The following is an 8633-nucleotide window of genomic DNA, read 5'->3' on the forward strand; positions in this document are numbered from 1 at the left end:
CTTGTTAAAAACACCATGAAATGAATCTAGGATGGAGTTATGCAAATTGAAAAGTGGAAGAGAACATTAGGGCCTAAGTTTAGCCCAATAATTAGTTCTGGTTGACTAACATTTTATGTATGGCCTTTTGGCTGTCTGTGTCAGTAAACTTATGATTAAATGATGAAAGCCAAACTGTGAGGGAGCTTTTATTTAAAAATAAACTTAGAAGATTGTCATTATGGTTCACTAAAACTAATAATGTCTCATTGCTGGAAGTTGAACTGACGTCAAAGTATTGCGTTGCTTTTAAATAGATTTTGAATTTGACCTTAAAGGAACCAGCAATAATTTTACTAATAATTTTATCTTCACAGTGACATATTCTATTACATTCAACATTCAAATCAAACTTATCTATACTGAGAGTACTGCCTTTCATCTTTCTTTTTTTTGTGCTTAATAGGGGGCCAGTTATGTAAGGAGAAAACTCAGATGCAGCCACAGGTGTACCTGGAAGTATGAGTCATCTGTGAGCTGCGATTTAGCGCACAAGGAAGTGTCTACAACTATTTCTTCACCTGTAAAAATGTATCCCCCGGGCTTCTCAACCAAGGGAGACAGTGCAGCAAGTCTTTTGACAGCCTCTTTCATTATTTCACTCACAAAGAGGAATGATGAGGGACGATTTTGCTGTGCAGATATCAGACTGATATGTAACAAAATATCTCTGCTATACTGTCACTTTTTAAAGGTGTTTGAGATTGTGTTTTGAAAACAGTAAAACTGTGAAGATGTTTTTTGCAAAACTGAATCCCAGGACAATGGCTCCAAATGTTTGAGCATATACAACCAATTGATTATCTCTGAACTCTCTGAGAACAAAGAGAAACTGATAAAAAGTCTACCGGAAAATACGTCCAAGTGGACAACATTTTAGTTCTATTTCCACTCTATAAGTGGCAACTCATTGATAACTCTAATGAATGAAGTCTTTGAAGTTAGATATAATGTGTATACTCCCCCTGAGTTTTCTAATCCTGTCTTTATCACAACTCTATTTTCGAGGGCATTATCAGGAGACCGTAGGTGGTTAGATTGGAAAAGAAAAATAGTGTAGGGAAATCTCTGGTGGAGTAGCAATGAGTGATACATTACGTAATAGCTCAGTTTTCTAAGCTGTGCAGTAACTTGGCCTACATTTTTCCATTGTCTAAAATTCCTCACTGCCTCCATCCCTTCCTCGACTCCATCTCTAACGCACCACTTGAAATAACGAGGTATAATTATGCTTCAAATTCAGCTCTCAAACCTTGTAACTCTTGTTCCAGCCCTATAAATGTCAATTATTTGAGAACAAGTCTCCAGCGATAGAAAAGTGGCAGATAGGAAAGACAGTTCCTTTTCCACAAAGGATACAAAACAGGCACAAAGAAGATTATTATATCTCTAACAGGCTAAATATAGTGCCTGTGTAACATCCTGAAAACAAAGACGTAGCTGTAAACTTCCATCCTCCTTGCTATTCTGCTCAGTTTAGAAACGTGAGAATGCTCATGACAGAAGATTTTTTGGCACAAGGCTTGAGTTCTTGGCCACATAAAGTGGCTGTGAAAGGAAAATATGTGTGGACGTGTTTGATGTGTTTTTGTTGTTATTTGTTTGCTTCAGTGCTTTGCTGTAATTAGTTTTTATAGTTTTTCAATCATGGTTTTTTTGCGTGATTGTGACTTCATGTAAACTATGATTCCTGCATTATATGAGGATGTGTGCAATTTGCTACTATACTTGATTTTCATATCAAAATATGATTTTCACTGGGTGTTTTTGGCACCTCACAAAGAACAGCTGCCATATTAGCAATGACAGATGAGGACCTAAATAATATGTATCAATACATTTTGTCATTCACTGAACATATGATGCTGTTATTATTTTCCAATATGTTTTTTCAACATTTAAAGGACCAGTGTGTAGGATTTAGTGGCATCTAGCAATAAGATTGCAGATTGCAACCAATTGATAACCCCTCCCCTTCCAAGCGTGTAGGTGGTGACTGCAAAACTTGTGAAAAATGTAAAAAGTCCTCTCCAGAGCCAGTGTTTGGTTTGTCCATTCTGGGCTACTGTAGAAACATGGTGGTGCAACATGTCAGGCTCCATGGAAGAGGACCCGCTCCCTATGTTGATATTAAGGGCTCATTCTAAGGTAACAAAAATACAATGATTCTTATTTTCAGGTGATTATACACTAATGAAAACATATTTATGAATATTAAATTTCATTTCAATATTTCTGCCAATCAAGCCCCTAAATCTTACATACTGGTCCTTTAAAGGATGGGTCACAATTTTTCAAGTCTTTCTTAAAACAATAGTCAGGTACCCAAATGAACATTGAAATAGTTTTTTCTTGCTATAATCATTCCTCCTGTTCATACTGACCATTAGAAGATCCCTTCATAATGAACTTACAATGTTAGTGATGAGGGGCAAAATCCACAAGCCTCCTTCTGTGCAAAAATATATATTAAAAGTTTACCTGAAGCTAACATGAAGCTTCAGATCCAAATGAGTCAAATCACGTAGATATTGTTCAACGTTACAGTCTTTTTGGTGCCAAAGTCCCTTTTTGTTACTGTACTTCCACTGCAGCTCAACAGGGAAACACAAAGAGGGAATTTGTTGACTGTAAAAGACTGTAAATGTGGCAGATACCCAATGGATATGACTAACTCAAACTGCTGATGTCTCATATAAGCTTCAGATAAACTTTTAAATACATTTTTGCCCAAAATGACTGTGTGGTCACACTGTGGATTTTGGCCCCCATCACTCATAGTGAAAGCACACTTGAAGGGGATCTTTTAATAGTCAGTATGAAAAGGAGGAATGATTACAGCAAGCAAAACCTCTTTCAATGTTCATATGGGCACCTGACTGTTGTTTTAAGACAGACTTGAAAAATTGTGAACATATCCCTTGACAAGAAATTCTCTAGAAATGGATGTGACAAAGACTTAAGCACATGTTTGAAAGTGATTATCTGAATAGTCTTACTTTCATGCATACTTGCCATGGAAATAGGCAGCTTTGAATTCTACACAAAGGCCATAGGAATGAAGGTGTTCCATCACATGGTTCCTGTAGCATTAGTGGGACGTGCTCTGCTCACCTCTCTGGCCTCTGATTCACAAGCACCTCGCTCCCTAACCTGGGTGGTGGCTGATTTTCACAGCATTGTTCCAGACCTCCCATACTCCGCCATTTTGTTTCCTGTGCAGAACGGGAAGTCCTGGCTGCAGCTGTTCCCAGCACTGTGAACTAAAGAGCTTTTGCAGGCACACACACATACACACACACACACACACAAACACACAACAGTATACACACATCCTCTTCCTTCATGCTTCCCCTCAGCCTGAGTTCAGGATGCCCCTCTCTGATGTGAAGATGACCCCAAGGGATGATAGGATGAAGCCAAGAGCACGTCTCCTTTCCTTAGCAAGACAACCCCCTTGCCTGTATGAAAACTGCACGTGCACACACACATTTTTGATAGGATATTGCAACATACGGATAAAGTAGATGCATTTTTTTACAGGCACAAACAGGAGAAATACCTGTGGTTAATTTACCAGAATAAGTGTAACATAAAACACATTCATTCTGCTGACTAAAGGAGTTAAAATATTTTCCATATCTGTAGGATATATACTGATAGGTTGTTTCAAGTTGTATCTACCCCTAATTTATCCAGCACCTTTTTCTCAAAAAAATGAGTAACTTTCTATTTGTCATGCAGACACCTTCATGTCTCAACCCATGATTTTTCTTCCATAGGAAAAGGGAGAGTGTAGGACATAATACCAGCGTGGGAAAACACCTATGACCTCGTCCCTACCAGTGGACTGATGCCCTTACGGCTGCATGTTGAAAAAGTCCTAAACAATGGATGTTGATATTATTTGGACATTAACAATTACATCATAGATAAGTTGTAAGACATCGTCTTATCTGCACCGGTTATTGTTTCTGTACAGTGATCTTGATAATCTCATGGCCATTTAGCATATCCGAAGTCAACTTAATAACCATGCAGTTTGTAAGATAGATAGAAAGATAGATAGATTTGACAAATAAATGTTCACTGATCACAAAAAAGAGAGTCCTTCAGAGATAGTCTGTACACAATACCAATGAGTGCTAGAGCAGCTGGAACTGAAAAGGTTTCCGGACACTTGAGCAGGCCAAATGCTTCATACACCACCCTGTTACCAATCTGCTGCATATTATCACTCATGTAACACATCCTCCAGAAACAAATCATTTGGAAATGCTCACAGTTTCACAGTTTGCTGGAGCCTAGTAGAACAAATTTCCATGACTGAATGTCATATATGATAATTGCACTGCAATTGGTCCACTCTTGTTCCACTTTTCCTAAGGCCACAGGTGGCCGGAGCCCATCCCTGAATGCTTTGGGTAGGAGGCAGGAAAATACCTTGGACATTTTGCCAGTCCATCACACTGAACACACTCCCTCTCATTTACCTACAATTTAGATGATCCATCTGATTTGGAGTATGGGAGGAAACTGAGAGATTTGGAGAAAACCCAAGTGAAACACAAGTAGCATTAGATAGATTCTGACATTCGATTTTGACATAATTTTAATGATACTCATTGGACATTTCAATAGGAGTTTTGATGTTAATTAACACTGGCATTAGTCTGTCCTTGACAATAATGTTTGATTACTAATTGAAGAGAAAAAGCTGTAGAAAGTGCATTTTGAATAGGAAATTCACCATATTTTCTATGTTGGCAATTGGATATATGATGCACCGTGTAACTATATGTAGAATACTAAACTGAACATTGGCATGTGGGATTTAACTCTGATTATAATGATCACTCCCTTCCTGTTTCCTGCCCACATTCATTTTTCCAAAAGCTGATAAAATACAATTGAGCTAATTAAACAGAAAGTGTTATGGCTGGAAAAATGCCCTTCTCCCTCAAAATTAATTTTTAAAAAGCAACAAAGACATGCTTTCCTAAGCAAAGAACATAATGGTTAAGTAAATTTTCTAAATCAACCAGCCTTTACTGGCAGTATAAGATGATGAGCAATACCAGTGACTAATATAATCAAATGTACTCTTCACTTTTCTGTTTCGTGTCAAAAGAAAACTTGCCTGAGGGCGTTTTACATTCCTCAAACACACCCTCCAAAAAGAGGCTCATATTGTGTCTTTGAGATACTTGCTTACTCAAAGAATGTAAATAAATCTCTCACATTCCAGTAATTAATTAGACTTCCTCTCCATATCCTTTGCTTTACCCTCTGGAGGAGCTGGTTTCCTCTCGAACACCATCCATATGCTTCCTTTAAGGAAGGATGCCATCACACCTCCTCCACTCTGGAGGTTCCACCCTTTCCTCACTTTAAACCCATGGCACAGTCAAGTTCAACAGTGAAGTCCGGTTTGGGTGTGCAGTATTAATGCACTGTTTTGTACATTAAGTCCTCATCACATCTCAGCGTGAAGTACAAAAGGTGTACGCCTATACATTTTTTGTACGTGAGCTTGGACATGTGTGTTTGTGCATACAAGAGACTACAGAAAGAGAAATCCTCAGAATTATTAAAAACAAATGACTTCTGAGACAAAGTGGCGTTTCAATATTGCTGCCAGCTATATCAAATTCTCCTGTGGGTTTAAACTTATGCAATGTAGCTTGAATTTTATGCCGTACCTCTTATCCGTAATAGTCCAGGGATCAGACCATTTTATTAAGAGACTGAACTTGTGCATGGGTCTGTGGTGGTTCCGCCTGTGAAATAATATCTCATTTGTTTACAGAGTCATCGAGAACCTCAAAATGTCATATCGCACACAATTCACATTAAATATATTTCAGTTAGGTTGAGGACAATGTGGGTGAGCTTTCTTTCTTCACGGTAGCTAAAGGAGGCTGGATGAGCCTCATAGTTGCAATAACAGCAGTTGAGCACGGGGGGCACCATCCTCCCACACAGGCCAGCTATATCTGTGGATTCGCTTGTGACTCACTGAGAAAAAAAGCGTCTCTCTGACTAAGGGGAAAGAGGAGGTGGAGTGTGAAATGTTGGTCGGCTCAGGAAGAGAGAACAGAGGAGAGGATAACTTGCTCGAGAGCAAGCAAGTTCAGTGAATCATCGTTGGGATCCCATGAACACGGGGTGGTGAGGCCTCCCCCTTAACATCTCCAGAGGAAGCCTCTCCCACAGTGTGAATAGGTGAGAGCCAGGGAACTTCCTCCTCCAAGGGAAGATTCACCTCCAAGGTAGGAGGTCAGGAAATCTGGGTTTGAAATGTGTGGATGAAGTTGGGGTCACACATGTCAAGCAGCGCCAGAATCCCTACATGCTGAAAATCACCTGAAGCAAGTGGCTCATTGCCAGTTTCAGAGTTATCTTCATTAAAAATGAATGCAGGGAGCTTTGTCTGCTCAGAGCACTGGCTCACCAGTGAAAAGATGTGTATTTTAGTGGAAGAAAAAGACTACTGTTAAATCCCCCGTTCAAGCATGTGCTGTTTTCTGCAAAGAAAACCAATGCATACCTGCATTTCACACATCTCTCAATAGCTACATGACTAAATTCTTGGCATATTTTGGGCATTACTTTACATATTTCCTGTAAGACTTATGTTGCTTTTTCACACATGTGTGGGAATGTCCCTGTGAATGTGCCTTGGCTTGAAACCACCATATGTGTGAATGCGTAGTTTTCCAACACCTGTGTAAGCCTGTGTAGTGGCAAGCCAAACTCTCTGATGTCATTACCAGCATTAGCTAAACATGACAGCAGAGGACATCCTAAAAGAGTTTAAACAGGAACATGTAGCAGTAAATGCAATGTGGCAAGTCGTCCAAACAGAGAATGCCATTCTGCTTTATGAATGAGTGTTAGGTGTTGCAGGTTAACCAGAATTACATTCCATCATTGAATGAGTGAAGGGAGAGCCACCTTTGCATGGCATGAGGACTGTGTCACTCAAATTGCATTAATACAATGGTGTCACATTCTTAAGGGCTGCAGAATGTAGTGTTGCCTGTTTAAACCGGAAGCGTGCTCTTTCCTCTGATTCCTTGTCCAAAATAAATTCCTAAGTTGCCAACTAAACTCACTTAGTGTGTAAAGTTGTAAAATTATGGACCATGTAGAACCCTCAAACTAGCCACAATGAAATAGAAAATGTATTTCCCACAACATTTTTAGCTACAAATCCCATAATGCACTCTACAAAATAACCTAGTGAATGTTAATCTTAGGAAATAGTGAGTTAGTGACATGAATTCCAAGCGCAGCCTCACAGTTTTAATCAGAACCTATATAGTGTTGACAGTCCCATCAAATCATCAAATGTTCAATACACAACATCCAAAATATGACTCAAACCAAATTTAAATTTATTTTTACTTTGTCATTGTTGACACATTATGCTGCATTACAGATGAGACTGTTTAGTAAACATCTTACATGTATTTGTTTTCATTCCTGCAAGACTTAGTTACCTTTCAGGATATGAGAAAATGAGGGCATCTGCCAGTGAGCACTTATATGATAACACTGATCCATCCTTCTTTAATCCAAAAACAGGCAGGACACTGCTTGGAGTTCACAGGAGTTCAGCTATGATTATTTTGTGTAGTTAAAGGAATCTTAGGAAATGCACTATTTTGGCCATCAAACACACAGTCAGATAAGATATCAGTTTCATCTGTTTGTGCGCAGCACAGAAAGTGGCCTGGGATGTGATTAGCCTATCTCAAATAAACAGATAGGCTCTGTCAAACAAACTCCAGAGTCTGTAACCCATATTTTTGTTTTTTGTTTTTTTTACATGGAGAAAGCATGCAAATTCTAGTCAAACTACTACATTTCACAGCTGTAGCTGTTGTCATGATATATCAGTCAATCCCTGAGTACAGCTCTTACCACAAAATATAAAATGGTGGCATGCCAGGACAGTTGCTGAATTATGAATCCTTCTGTGACCCTCATTTCCCTCAGGCTCTCCAGGGTCTGATTCATGATTATCTGTAATAACGAAAGTCATAACCTCCTGCAACAAAACAGGAAAGAAAATTTGGTGAATTGACTTTGTTTTTGGAAATTGTTTTTCTCATGAAAGCTATTTTGGAAAATAAAATTGCAAACAGCTAATCCAGCTGTTGACCTGCCAACTTTTTTTATATTGCTGTGGATCACCTGCATTCAATTCCAGGTCATTCAAGACAAATCCTTCCTGTAAATATTTTTGAATTTCTGTGTATGTATTCGAACACAACTTGACCCAACATAGTATCCAAGACCTCATACTGTTATTCAGTGCAGTGTTTCATACAAACAAACACAACTGGTTTCCTCTCTAGCTGTTTACAAGCTACAGCAAAAGGTAGACGTCATCCAATGTGTCAATGTTTTATAGAGCTGTAGCATTAAGCCCGGAAAACAATGGATGAGGTAACTCTTAGAGGCAAGAGGCCTTTCTTCTAGGGATGTTTTGAACAAAGAGGAAGAGGGTTGAGATGGGGGTTTTAAAAAATGGAGAGGGAGGAGAGGAAGGGGAGGACCTTCCAGGCCTTGGTTCCCACTGACTG

Source organism: Thunnus albacares, chromosome 2 (genome assembly GCF_914725855.1).
Source record: "Thunnus albacares chromosome 2, fThuAlb1.1, whole genome shotgun sequence".
Classification (NCBI taxonomy): Eukaryota; Metazoa; Chordata; class Actinopteri; order Scombriformes; family Scombridae; genus Thunnus; species Thunnus albacares.